Below are 12,024 nucleotides of genomic sequence, written 5' to 3'. Positions count from 1 at the left end.
AAGAGCAACTTGGAAAGAACAAAGGTATATGGAACCTTCAAAAGAACTTACATTGCCTACTGTGAAAGAAGCACACTCATATATTAATGGAAGTGCAAAATGGTGCAATCCCTATTGATAGAGTTTGGCTGTATGTAACAAAATTTTATTTTTTTTGTAACAAAATTTTAAATGTATTTACCCTTTAACCTAGAATTCCTACTTCAAAGATCCATCCTGATTTATATATTATATATTATATATATATAAATCAATAAGAAACAACATATGCATAAAGTTATTCATTAAGGCATTAACCATATTAGGATACTAACTGAATAAACTGTAAGGTATCCATATACTACTACATAGCCATAAGAAAGAGTAAGCTCTCTATGTACTGACTTGGAATGATCTCCAAAATATGTTAATCAAAAAAGAACCAGGAGGCAATACAAGATATCTCAAAAAAAACCTCAAACAATTTAATCTTATACCTAAAAGAGCTAGAACAAACAAAGCCCAAAGCTAGTAGAAGGAAGGAAATAATATTAGAACAGAAATAAATGAAACTGGGGCACCTGAGTGGCTCAGTAAGTTAAGCATCGACTTGTGATTCTGGCTCAGGTCATGATCTCATGGGTTGTGAGATCAAGCCCCATGGTAGCCAACTTCACACTCAGTGAAGAGTCTGCTCGAGAGTCTCTCCCTTTGTACCCCTACTCATGTATGCACTCGCTCTCAAATAAATAAATAAAAGCTTAAAAATATGCTACCTTTTATCTCAGAAAGTAAGAATAAATTGCTTTTATGTATGTATGTATATATGTACATATTAGGATATATTTTGCAAAAAGAAACAATGGAAATACACAAACTAATTCAGGTGACTATAATAATGTCTATATGAATGGGATGGCAGAGGAGGGGGAGGGGAATCACATAAATATACCTTTTAAGTTTTGATCATGAACATTAAAAAAAAGTTTTAAATAGCTTAAAATACAACTAAATATAAGTAAGCCTTGAAAATGAAAACAACCTGAAGCAAAAAAACAAAGCAAAACAAAAAAAAAACCCAAACTGTTACAAAAACATCAGTAAAACTGGAGAAAAGGCTTATCAAATATTGTTAGAATAGTAACTTTTTAGATATAAAGATAAACAAAACATGTGAAAAAGAATCTTAAATTTCCATCAGTATTTTCACAAATGGCAATAACTTTGGTATTGACTTTTATAAGCTGTTTTACATATATTGTAAAAAAATAACATTTTAATGTCATAACGCAGATTTTTTATTAAAATTTTTTTTTAATTTTTAAGCATGAGAACAGTAAAGGAAAAATGTGAAATATTTTAGTTGAGTTAGAAATATATATCTGAAGTCAGGTTTATAAAATGATATGTGTGGTATGTGCATATAGATATGTATTTCCACGCATCCTAGTTGCAGCCATTGAGAAAGTCCAGAATTCTTAATACCATCCCAGTAAACAATGAGTACACCTAAAATACCTGCCACTGGTTTCTATATGTTATTCTAACAAAAAGGAACCGGGGAAAATGGCTGCTTTTGAGGGGCACAGAAAATACAAGATAAGCCTGGGGCAAAGCCACAAAGAACATCTTTCCCATGGTTGGACCATGCGGATACCAGGAACAGATTTGTGCTCTGCCTCTCAGAGTTCTTGTCCAGCAGGTAAGAGAGAAATGTCCTCGTAGCAAGAAATTTGGTTGCAAGAACTCTCTCGCTCGGCCTGCTATCGATCTGGTATCATGTCCACTAGTGGCCTGTGAGAGAGGCAGTTTGCCAAGAATTCTTTCCCTTCATCCTTTAAGCATCATATTGGCCATTAACTTTGGAGCTGGTTTTACATTTCTTAATGGTTGTGTCACCAACATCCGGTACCATCACTGCCTCTTTGCCTTTAGGGATAAAACTAATCAGCTTCATACTTAGAAAGCAGTATTTTGCTTTTCTTCCAGAAAACTCTACATGGATGCTAGAAAGGTCACTGGCTTGTTTGAAAATGATACAAAAGATTTGATGGCTTCATGTCGTGGGGGGACAAAATTTCAATGCAGAAAGCGCGCTAGGGACAAAGAGTGAATGGATTACTAGTAGAATGAAAATTCAATTTTCACATACCATAATCCTGTTTTATTCACACTTTTCTTTTTTTCAAAGTTTGTGTGAAATCATCACCTTCACAGATTCACCTGTCCCACCATGCACAAATCGTCACATTTACACTTGCAACTGGAATCTTGCACACTCCATATGGGAACAATGCTCTTCTGAGTTGTACACAGTTTCTATGTTATTATTTCATTATGGTTTTTATCCTTCAACAAACCACTCTGGGTCCCTGATCCCCTTTTGTGAAATGGAGCTACCATTCAAGATGTGGATGAAAAAATAAAAAGACATGTTTGATTAAACAAGAGGTACCACGGAAATGATTTGGAAGCACATAAGCTGGAATGTAGTAGATCCTCTTTGCTGGATAGTGCTTCCTCCAAAAGGATCAACATGGTTTGCGGCTTATGTGCAACCCCTAACCCCATAATATTTTTAGGACTTTATTGGCATTTCTGTGAAAATCATAGTTTGTCTTACATTTAAAATTTATGACGTGTATATGAACAAAATCGGTGTGTAGCTTTTCCTCTGCCGACGCCTGCAGGCTGCTTGACCACCTGTGGTCTGTAAGCCACACAGCTCTGTGGGTTTTGCCTTTCCATCCCAGAGATGGTATCAGTATCAACTTACATTATTTTAAATATTTATTTATTTGTTCATGAGAGACACAGAGAGACAGAGGCAGAGACCCAGGCAGAGGAAGAAGCAGGATCCGTGCAGGGAGCCCAATGCGGGACTCGATCCTGGGACTCCAGGATCACACCCAGGGCTGAAGGCAGTCACTAAACCACTGAGCCACCCAGGCGTCCCTACTTACATTTTTAAGAGATTGTTTTCATAGTTGCATAGTTTACATATAATTCTTAATTCCTAGACTTTATTTTGGGGTATGAATAGATATAAGGATAATACCCCCCAACCTCCAAAAGTTACCTTATTATCTTAGTATTATTGGCTAAATACTTTTGATTTTCTCCACTTATTTCAAATGTCGCATGTATCATACACACTTCCTTAAGTATCTTAGGCACAATTTCATGGGTTCCATTCATATGATCTTTCTTTACTTTCTGTTCTGTTCATTGAGCATTCTATTCTCGCTCCTGTATGATACAGCCTTACGGAAGTTTATATGTTTTTTTTTTTTTTTTTTTTTTGGAAGTTTATATGTTTTGATATTCGGTAATGCATCCACCTAACTTCTCTCCTATTTTAAAAATTGTATTGGCAAATTTCATTCTCTCCCAAGGGGATATACTCATTGCTTCGTGGTTTTTTGTTTTGTTTTGTTTGGTTTATTTGTTTGGTTTTGGTTTGGGTTTTTTGTTTGTTTTTTGGTTTGGGTTTTTTTTGAAAGGCTGTGGAACATGTGGGGAGCACTCTACAAATATATTTTTATTCTTGTAGTCTTACTATTCACAGGTATTTTATGAAATGAAATAAAAAGCATTATCTGATTTCTGACATCTCAGGTGCTGTCTGACAGTCCTGCCAATATGAAATATTTTATAAGAACCCCTTTATACTGAGGCTCTATATATTTTCCTAGTCTGAGATGCTGAACATAATGGACTCACGGGGATAGCACCAATCATTGTAATAGGCCAATACTTTTTTCCCCCAGTGGACTGTGAAAATACTGCCACAATATGCAAATTAAAGCAATTATGGTTCAGACTACATTTCTGGGCTGCTAAAACTGCCAATCAGAAGGTAAAAATTTAGTCAGCCAATCAGTCTCTTTGTCTCTGTGACCCTAATTAATTGTTCTCATCCTCTTCCCCCCACCTCAGCTAAATGAATGGACCCGCTAGTTCAGCTCGGGCACAGCTTCCAAATAGCATCTTATTAAAATCACATGCCCTAAAATGATCTGTAGAGCTTGCTAAGCATTTGCACACTTTATGCTAGTGTGTCAGAGCAAATGTCTTCTGGATCCAGATGGCTCACGAAGCTCCTCGTGATTAAGTGACCTGAAGCAAAGGACCTATTGGTGGCTTTGTATTGTTAGTAGTTCAACATGATTTGGCTTCTGTAATCAGAATTCATAAAACAAAAACAGAGCAGGTATGATGGTTTCTACTTGTTGTGCCAAGTTAGGTTTCTCTGTGGACTTCAAGAGATTTTTTTTTTAATGTAGTTTTATTATATTTGTAATTAGCCTTTGTGAAGAAAGACTCTTTTAGATTCTGCAGTGATGCATTGCAGATTTCATTATAACAAATATCCATGACCCCTGGTGTCTAACTGTAAACAATGATAGTTACTAGCCTCATTAGGAGACTACCAGATGGCTTATAAAGTCCTCCTTAGAGTTTAAATCCATTGGTGGCTTGCGGTGCACAAATGTTTATCTTTAAACAGTATAAAATATGTCAGAAGAGGTCTTGTTCTGTTCTCATTAGTATTAATGTATTCTGATCCTAGCAAGAAAAAAATTCTGATTACATTTTCTGTTTGCTTGCTTACTCTACATGAAGCGATTCTCAGGATTTTTTTTCTGATTTTTTTTTTTTACCTTTTTGGAAGAACAAAAGTTTTTGTCAATTTCTTACTTTTATCTTTTACTTGTTTTACAAATCTTTCTTGCATTCCCACCATAAGCTGAGCTAAAACATTAGCGATGCAATGATGAGTACAACATAGTAGATGCTCAATGAACACCTGCTGGAAGAAACTCAAGTTAGAAGGTAGTTTTATTTTGGGGCTTCTGGGTGGCTAAGTCAGTTAAACGTCTGCCTTTGGCTCAGGCCATGATCTCAGGGTCCTGGGATCGAGCCCCACATCATGGTCCAGGCTCCTTGCTCAGTGGGGAGCCTGCTTCTACCTCTTTCTCCACCACTCCCCCTGCTTGTGCTCTCTCACTTTCCTTCTCTGGCTAATAAACAAAAAAATCTTTTTAAAAAAAGACAGTTTTATTATATATAATGATGTTTTCCAGCTAAATAATACTTCAACACTATTTCTTAGGCATGGAGCATATAATTTTTGTCTATAAACATTTCTTTTAAACTGCAAAATGTTAGAAATTGGAGAAGGTGCTGCAGACTGAAGACTTTTCTTAGACTAACACAAATGAACTTCTCAGTGATAAGAGCTACCCCAGATAAAATAATAATAATGGTGAGTATTAATTAAGCACTTACATGTGTCAGCACTTACCTGTGGTAAGAACTTTAATACTTCAATTCTGTAAAGTATAATCAATCCATGGGGATGGTACTATTTTCCTATCTTACAGACAAAACTAGAGTTTAAAGACGTTAATCAAGTTGCCCAAGTTCTCCCAGTGGCAGAGCCCAGATTCGAATGGAGGCAGTCTGACTCTAGACTCCATACAAATTTTAATCATTATGCATTAGTTGCAACAACTTTCATGTCTACATGAACAACATCCATATGCCTACAACAGTCTATTCCTGGCCAGAATCTTCTGGAAAACTATATTTTTTAGGACTTAACTGTTCAAACTTTGGAGCCTGACTTCTTGGTTCAAATCTTACCTCTGTGACTTAAAGCTGTGTGACTTTGGGCAAGTTACTTGACCTCTCTGTGCCTTGTCTTCTTCATTTAGAAATTAGACATAATTATAGCACAAACCGCATCGTGTTGATGTTTGGATTAAAGGATAATATATGCAAAGCACTTAGGATAGTGTGTGGTGCACAATACATGCTGTTATGATACAATTAGCTCTCGTCACTGTTACTGTTACTGGTGTTATTAAAGAGTCAGTTGTGCTCACTGTGGCCATATAATGTTGCCCAGTATTGCAATTTCTGATTTTTAAGAAGATAGAAATCTAGATATTTTAAAAATGTAAGGTCTCACTGTTTTAAAAACAGGGAGCATCTAATACAAATTTTCAATCCTGCGAGTGAACCAAAGAAATTTATGTCTGTAGGCCATCGTCAGCCCACCATAGCTGAGTTGTGATCTTTGGTGGAAGAACAGTAGTGAAGACTCACAGAATGAAGGCCAGGAATATAGACATCGAGGTGGGGAGGGCCACTTGGAAGACCCCAGCAGCTCAGGGTCTTGGGGAGACTCGGTCACTCTGTATATAGTTGTATGGGCTTGACCAGGTCAGCCTGGTTTGATCCACTCTACTGTGTCTCTAGCTGGTAAGACTTCTACAAGGTACCATTTTCTTCACTTCTTCTCTTCAAGGTGATCAATTTGAACCAAGCACTTAAAACCAGAGAAAAATGAATTGAATCATGAAAGCTGTAAGATTTTTGTTTCCAAAAACGAAATTCCTTAAACTGTCCACAGAGAAGGTGCCCCTTAGAGTGAATAAGCCAGCGTTCTAAATTTCCTTGGAAGTAAAATGACTATATTCTGGTTTCTATTCTGATGGTTGGATATCTTGGAGCACTAGGCTCTGTCATAATCTACTGTCATCTGTAGGACCTCACTTAACTATTTTTATAAAGATTTTATTTATTTATTCATCACACACACACACACACACACACACACACACACACAGAGAGACAGAGACACAGGCAGAGGGAGAAGCAGGCTCCATGCAGGGAGCCTGATGTGGGACTGGATTCTGGGTCCCCAGGGTTATCACACTCTGGACTGAAGGCGGTGTTAAACTGCTGAGCCATCCGGGCTGCCCTTACTTAACTATTTTAACAAGATTGAATTGAATTTCATTTACCTGCCAGGTATACCAGCACCCGAGTCCTTCACAGCTTTGTCAGCAGTCACAGCACAAGACACTCTGGCCCGAATTCCGGCCCCCAGAGCTGTTCCCTACACTGCTCCAACTGTTCCAGCAGCTTCCCAGGGATGCACTCCTGGCCATACAAATATCTGGAGATGGATGTGTGGTTCGAATAACTCAGTTGTGGTTAATGACTCTTCAAGTTAACTTAAAGAATGAATAAGTAAAGGGAATCAGAGGATTAAGTTAAAAAAAAACACTGTGTGGTCAGAAATGTCGTGAAAGGAAATAGAATGGGCCAACCACACCCTTCCTCCGTGGTGACATGTCCAGGAGGGCTGCATACCCTTACCGCTCAAAGGGACAAACCTTCCACGGTGGGTTCCAGTCTCAGTCTTCTCCGTTGAAGAATATCCCGCCCAGCATTGCATTTTTATGTGAAATAACGTGTGCTTTTCATTCATTTGGTAACTGACCACTGGTTAATTTCCTACCATGTCCCAGGCACCATGGGGGGGCTCACAGTGGGAGTGTGTGAGGAGGGGGGGCACTTGAGAATATGACAGTGAGCAAGATACAGTCCCTGGTAGGGGGTTTGCAGACAGGTGCAAACTCAAGGCGGCAGGATGAGGGCTAAGAGAGGGAGAAATCAGGGGAGGCTTCACAGAAGAAGAGGCATCTCTCTTTATCTTGCGGTGAAATCAGTATCTTCAGAGGCAGCACACTCGGTGTGTCTGATGAGAAGGCAGGATGGCCGGGCCCTGCAGGTGTCTCCTGCAGTTGGGGGGGGAGGCACCCGAGCAGCACTATCTGGCTCCCAGGGCCAGGTCCTACCCAGCAAGGCCCTGAGGCCCGGGTGCGTCCTGGGTGCACAGGGAGGGCACCGCAACTTCTTCCTCCCGCCCCTGCTTGCACCTACCTCAGGGAGCATGGTCCCTCTGCTGGCTCTGGCCCTCACCTGTCTCTCTTCTTCCCCCCTTTGCTTTCCTGCCCATTTGGCACACACTGTCCTTCCTTTTGGATCAGGGCCAGGAGGTTTGCAGAGCCCCAGGTCGCAGGCCGCTGCACCCAGGATTGCACCCTGCCAACTTTTCAGGAGAGGCAACCTTCTCTCCACCTGCAGAGGGATGAGAAACCACAGCGGCTCCAGAAGGGAGCCAACTATTAAATTTCCACCAATTATTAAAACTTGCATCATTGTGGGACGTTTGCAGAAATTCTGTGCCAGGGGATAAGGATATAGGGCAGCTGTTTATATTACTTGTTCAATTATTCTGACTTATTCTAAATAATAAAGTCTATTCATTAAAAAGGAAAAAAGAAGGGAGCCCAGCTGCTGGGCAAACGACTCACTTAGACGAGGAAACTGCTTGTCTCAGCTTCTCCCTGTGCTCGACGTGGACGGTGATGGGCAGAAATAGTGCATCCAGGCAGCGGGTCGGCGAGCAATTCCACTGTTGCAAAGGGGACAGGCTCGTGGTGGGGGGGGGCCCTCCTGGGCGCACAATTATGCTGACTGGCACTCAGAGAAATGAGTGGCTATTTTGGACTAAGCCTCTTCTTAACCTAGGATGGCCTGCTTGCTGGGATTTGCAGGAAGACGGCAGGTTCACAGGAAGGTAGGGCCACTTGGGGTGGCCAACAACATGCGGTGCAAGGGTGAGGACGGAGGGGACACAGGGGGTGCTCGGGCACTAATGACTGGAGCTGGAGTGGAAAGAAGAATAAAAGACTTTGTATTCAATTTCCATTCTCTTGAAACACACTGCCCCGTGTGAGCCATGCATAATTAATGACATTACCATGCAATGGTAGGACTGTACGCTAATATTGATAAGCCCTCTTTCGTTTATGATTGCACTTTCCCAGGATGCCAAAAAACATTAAAAGTTCATAAAAGGTTAATAACTTGGCTTAATTGTGACTGATCTCATACCTGAAAATGGCCCATGGTACCACAGGCTTACCAGCCATCTGTGCTAATTGGGACAGTCCCATTTTTCACTGTCTGACATCCCAGATGTCTGGACGTTCCAGATAAGCCCTTGGGTTTGGGTATTGGCTTTTACTAGAAGCAGTGCAGTCTTGGAAGACAAAATCTTATTTGATACCAGAAATACCCTGAGCAAGGAAATGGACAGTGGTAAATAAGATACTGAATTTGTCAGCTCATGAGTATTTGTTATATCCAGCAATACCCACTGTCCCCTTATGCTTAAGGTTTCTCAAATTGTGGCTTGCATAGAGCTGACTACACAATAGTTGAACTCACAGCTCCTACTATTCAAGCCAACTGTGTGGGGTTTTGCTACTCCAAAGCAGGCAGGCTGCATATCTTTCTGGGCTTATACATTTGAAAGAGAGAGGGATTTCTAGTCCTTTAAGAAATAATTCTAGTAAAAAAAGAGAAAGAATTCTAGTTAGCTTCACTCTTCACAAAAAAAAAAAAAAAATCAGTAGAAAGCATAATGAGGAGGAAGCCATCACCTGACAAGGGTGAAAGCTAGATTTGATGAAGCCTACCTGTGTGTGGCAGGGACAGCAGTGCCCATCAACACATCCACCCCCTGTGATCCCCTGCACACTCGGCCCCTGTATTTAGGTGGGGACAAGTCCTAGGCAGAAGTGTGAACTGGGGGACACCTGGATGGCTCAGCGGTTGAGCGCCTGCCTTTGGCTCAGGGCCTAATCCCGGATTCCAGAGGATCGAGTCCCACATGGGGCTCCTTGCATGGAGCCTGCTTCTCCCTCTGCCTGAGTCTCTGCCTCTCTTTCTGTGTCTCTCACGAATGAATAAAGAAAATCTTATTAAAAACAAAGAAAAGAAGAAAAAAGAAGTATGAGCTAGAAATGAGCCTTAATTAGACCCTAAGTCACGGAGATGTCAGGACTTATTAGTTACCTGTACCATAACCCTAACCGTAACCCTAACCCAAACCCGTGCCCTACACCTAACCCTAAATTTAACCCTAAACATTACCCTAAACCTAACCTGTACCCTAACCCATACCATAACCCTCACCGTAACCCATTCCCGTACCCTAACCCTAACCATAACACGTACCCTAACGCTAACCTTATCCCGTACCCTAACCCTATGCCTAACCCTAAGCCTAACCCTAACCTGTACCCTAACCTGTACCAAACCCTCACCCGTACCCTAACACTAACCCTTACCCTAACCCTAACCTGTACAGTAACCCTAAACCTAACCCTAACACTAACCAGTAACCTAACCCTAACCCTAACCCTAATCCGTACACTAACCCTAACCCTAACCCTAACCAGTACCCTTAACTAACCCTAACCCTAACCCTAACCCATACACTAACCCTAACCCTAACCCGTTCCTTAACCCGTACCTTCAACCTAACCCTAAACCATACCCTAACCCGTACCCTAACCCTAAAACAACCATAACCCATATCCTAATCCTAACCCTAACCCTAATCCTAACCCTAACCTGTACCCTAACCCTAACCCTAACACTAACCCTAACAAGTACCCTAACCCTAACCCTAACCCTCACCCGAACACTAATCCGTACCCTATTCCTAAACCGTACCCTAACCCTAACCCTAACCCTAACCCATACCCGAACCCTAACCCTAACCCTAACATTTTCCCTAACACTAACCCTAAACCCTAATCCGTACCGTCACCAATACCCTAACTCGTACCATAACCCGTACCATAAACCTAACCCTAATCCTAACCCTTACCCTAATCCTAACCCTAACCCTCACCCTAACCCTAACCCGTACCCTAACCCTAACCCTAAACCAAACCAGTACCCTAACCCGCACCCTAACCCTAACCCTAACCCTAAACAGTATCCTAAACCTAACCCTAACCCGTACCCTAACCCTAACCCTACCCCTAACCCTAACCCTAACCCGTAACCTAAACCTAACCCTAAACCTAAACCTAACCCTAACCTGTACCCTAACCCTAACCCTAACCCTAACCCATACCCTAACCAGTACCCTAACCCTAACCCTAATCCTAACCCGTACCCTAACCCTCACCCTAAACGTAACCCATACCCTAACCCTATCCCTAACCCTAACCGGTACCCTAACCCTCACCCTAACCAGTACCCTAACCCTAACCCTAACCCTAACACGTACCCTAATCCTAACCCCAACCCTAACCCTAACCCGTACCCTTACCGTAAACCTAAGCCTAACCCATGCCCTACCCTAACCCTCACCCGTACCCTAAACCATACACTAACCCTAACCCTAACCCGTACCCTAATCCGTAACCTAAACCTAACCCTAACCCTAACCCTAAACCTAACCCGTACCCTAACCCAAACCGTGAACCAAACCAGTATCCGAACCCTAACCCTAAAACTAACACTAAACCTTAACTGTACCCTAACCCTATCTGTAACCCTAAACCTAACCCGTAACCTAACCCTAACCCTAACCCTAACCCGTACCCTACCCTAACCCGTAACCCTACCCTATCCCTACACCGTCCACTCACCCTAAACCTAACCCGTACCCTGACCCTAACCCATACCCTAACCCTAACCCTTACTGTATACCTAAACCGTAGCCTAACCCTAACCCTAACCAGTACCCTAACCCTAAACTTAACCCTAACCCTAAACCTAACCACTACCCTAACCATAACCGTAACCCGTATCGTAGCCCTAACAGTAACCCTACTCTGTACCCTAACCCTAACACTAATCCTAACCAGTACCCTAACCCTAACCCTAACCCTAACCCGTACCATAACCCTAAACCTAAACCTAACCCTAACCCGTATTCAAACCCTAACCTTAACCCTAAACCTAACACTAACTAGTACCCTAAACCTAACCCTAGGCCTAACCCTAACCAGTACCCGAACCCTAACACTAACCTTAACCCTAACCCGTACCCTAATCTAAGCCTCACCCTAACCCTAAGCCGTAACCTTACCCTAACCCTAACCCTAAACCGGACCCTAAACCTAACCCTAAACCTAACCCTATTGCTAACCCATACACTAACCCTAACCCTAAAACTAACCCTAACCCGGACCCTAACCCGTACCCTAACCGTAACACTTACCCGTACCCTAACCCTAATCCTAACTCTAACCTTAACCCTAATCCGTACCCTAAACCTAACCCTAACTCTAACCCTAAACCCTACCCTAAACCTAACCCTAACCCAACCAGTACCCTAACCCTAACCCTACCCTAACCCTAATCTTAACCTTAACC

Source organism: Vulpes vulpes, chromosome 12 (assembly GCF_048418805.1).
Source record: "Vulpes vulpes isolate BD-2025 chromosome 12, VulVul3, whole genome shotgun sequence".
In the NCBI taxonomy this organism is placed as follows: Eukaryota; Metazoa; Chordata; class Mammalia; order Carnivora; family Canidae; genus Vulpes; species Vulpes vulpes.
Note: the sequence above shows the minus strand (reverse complement) of the source record.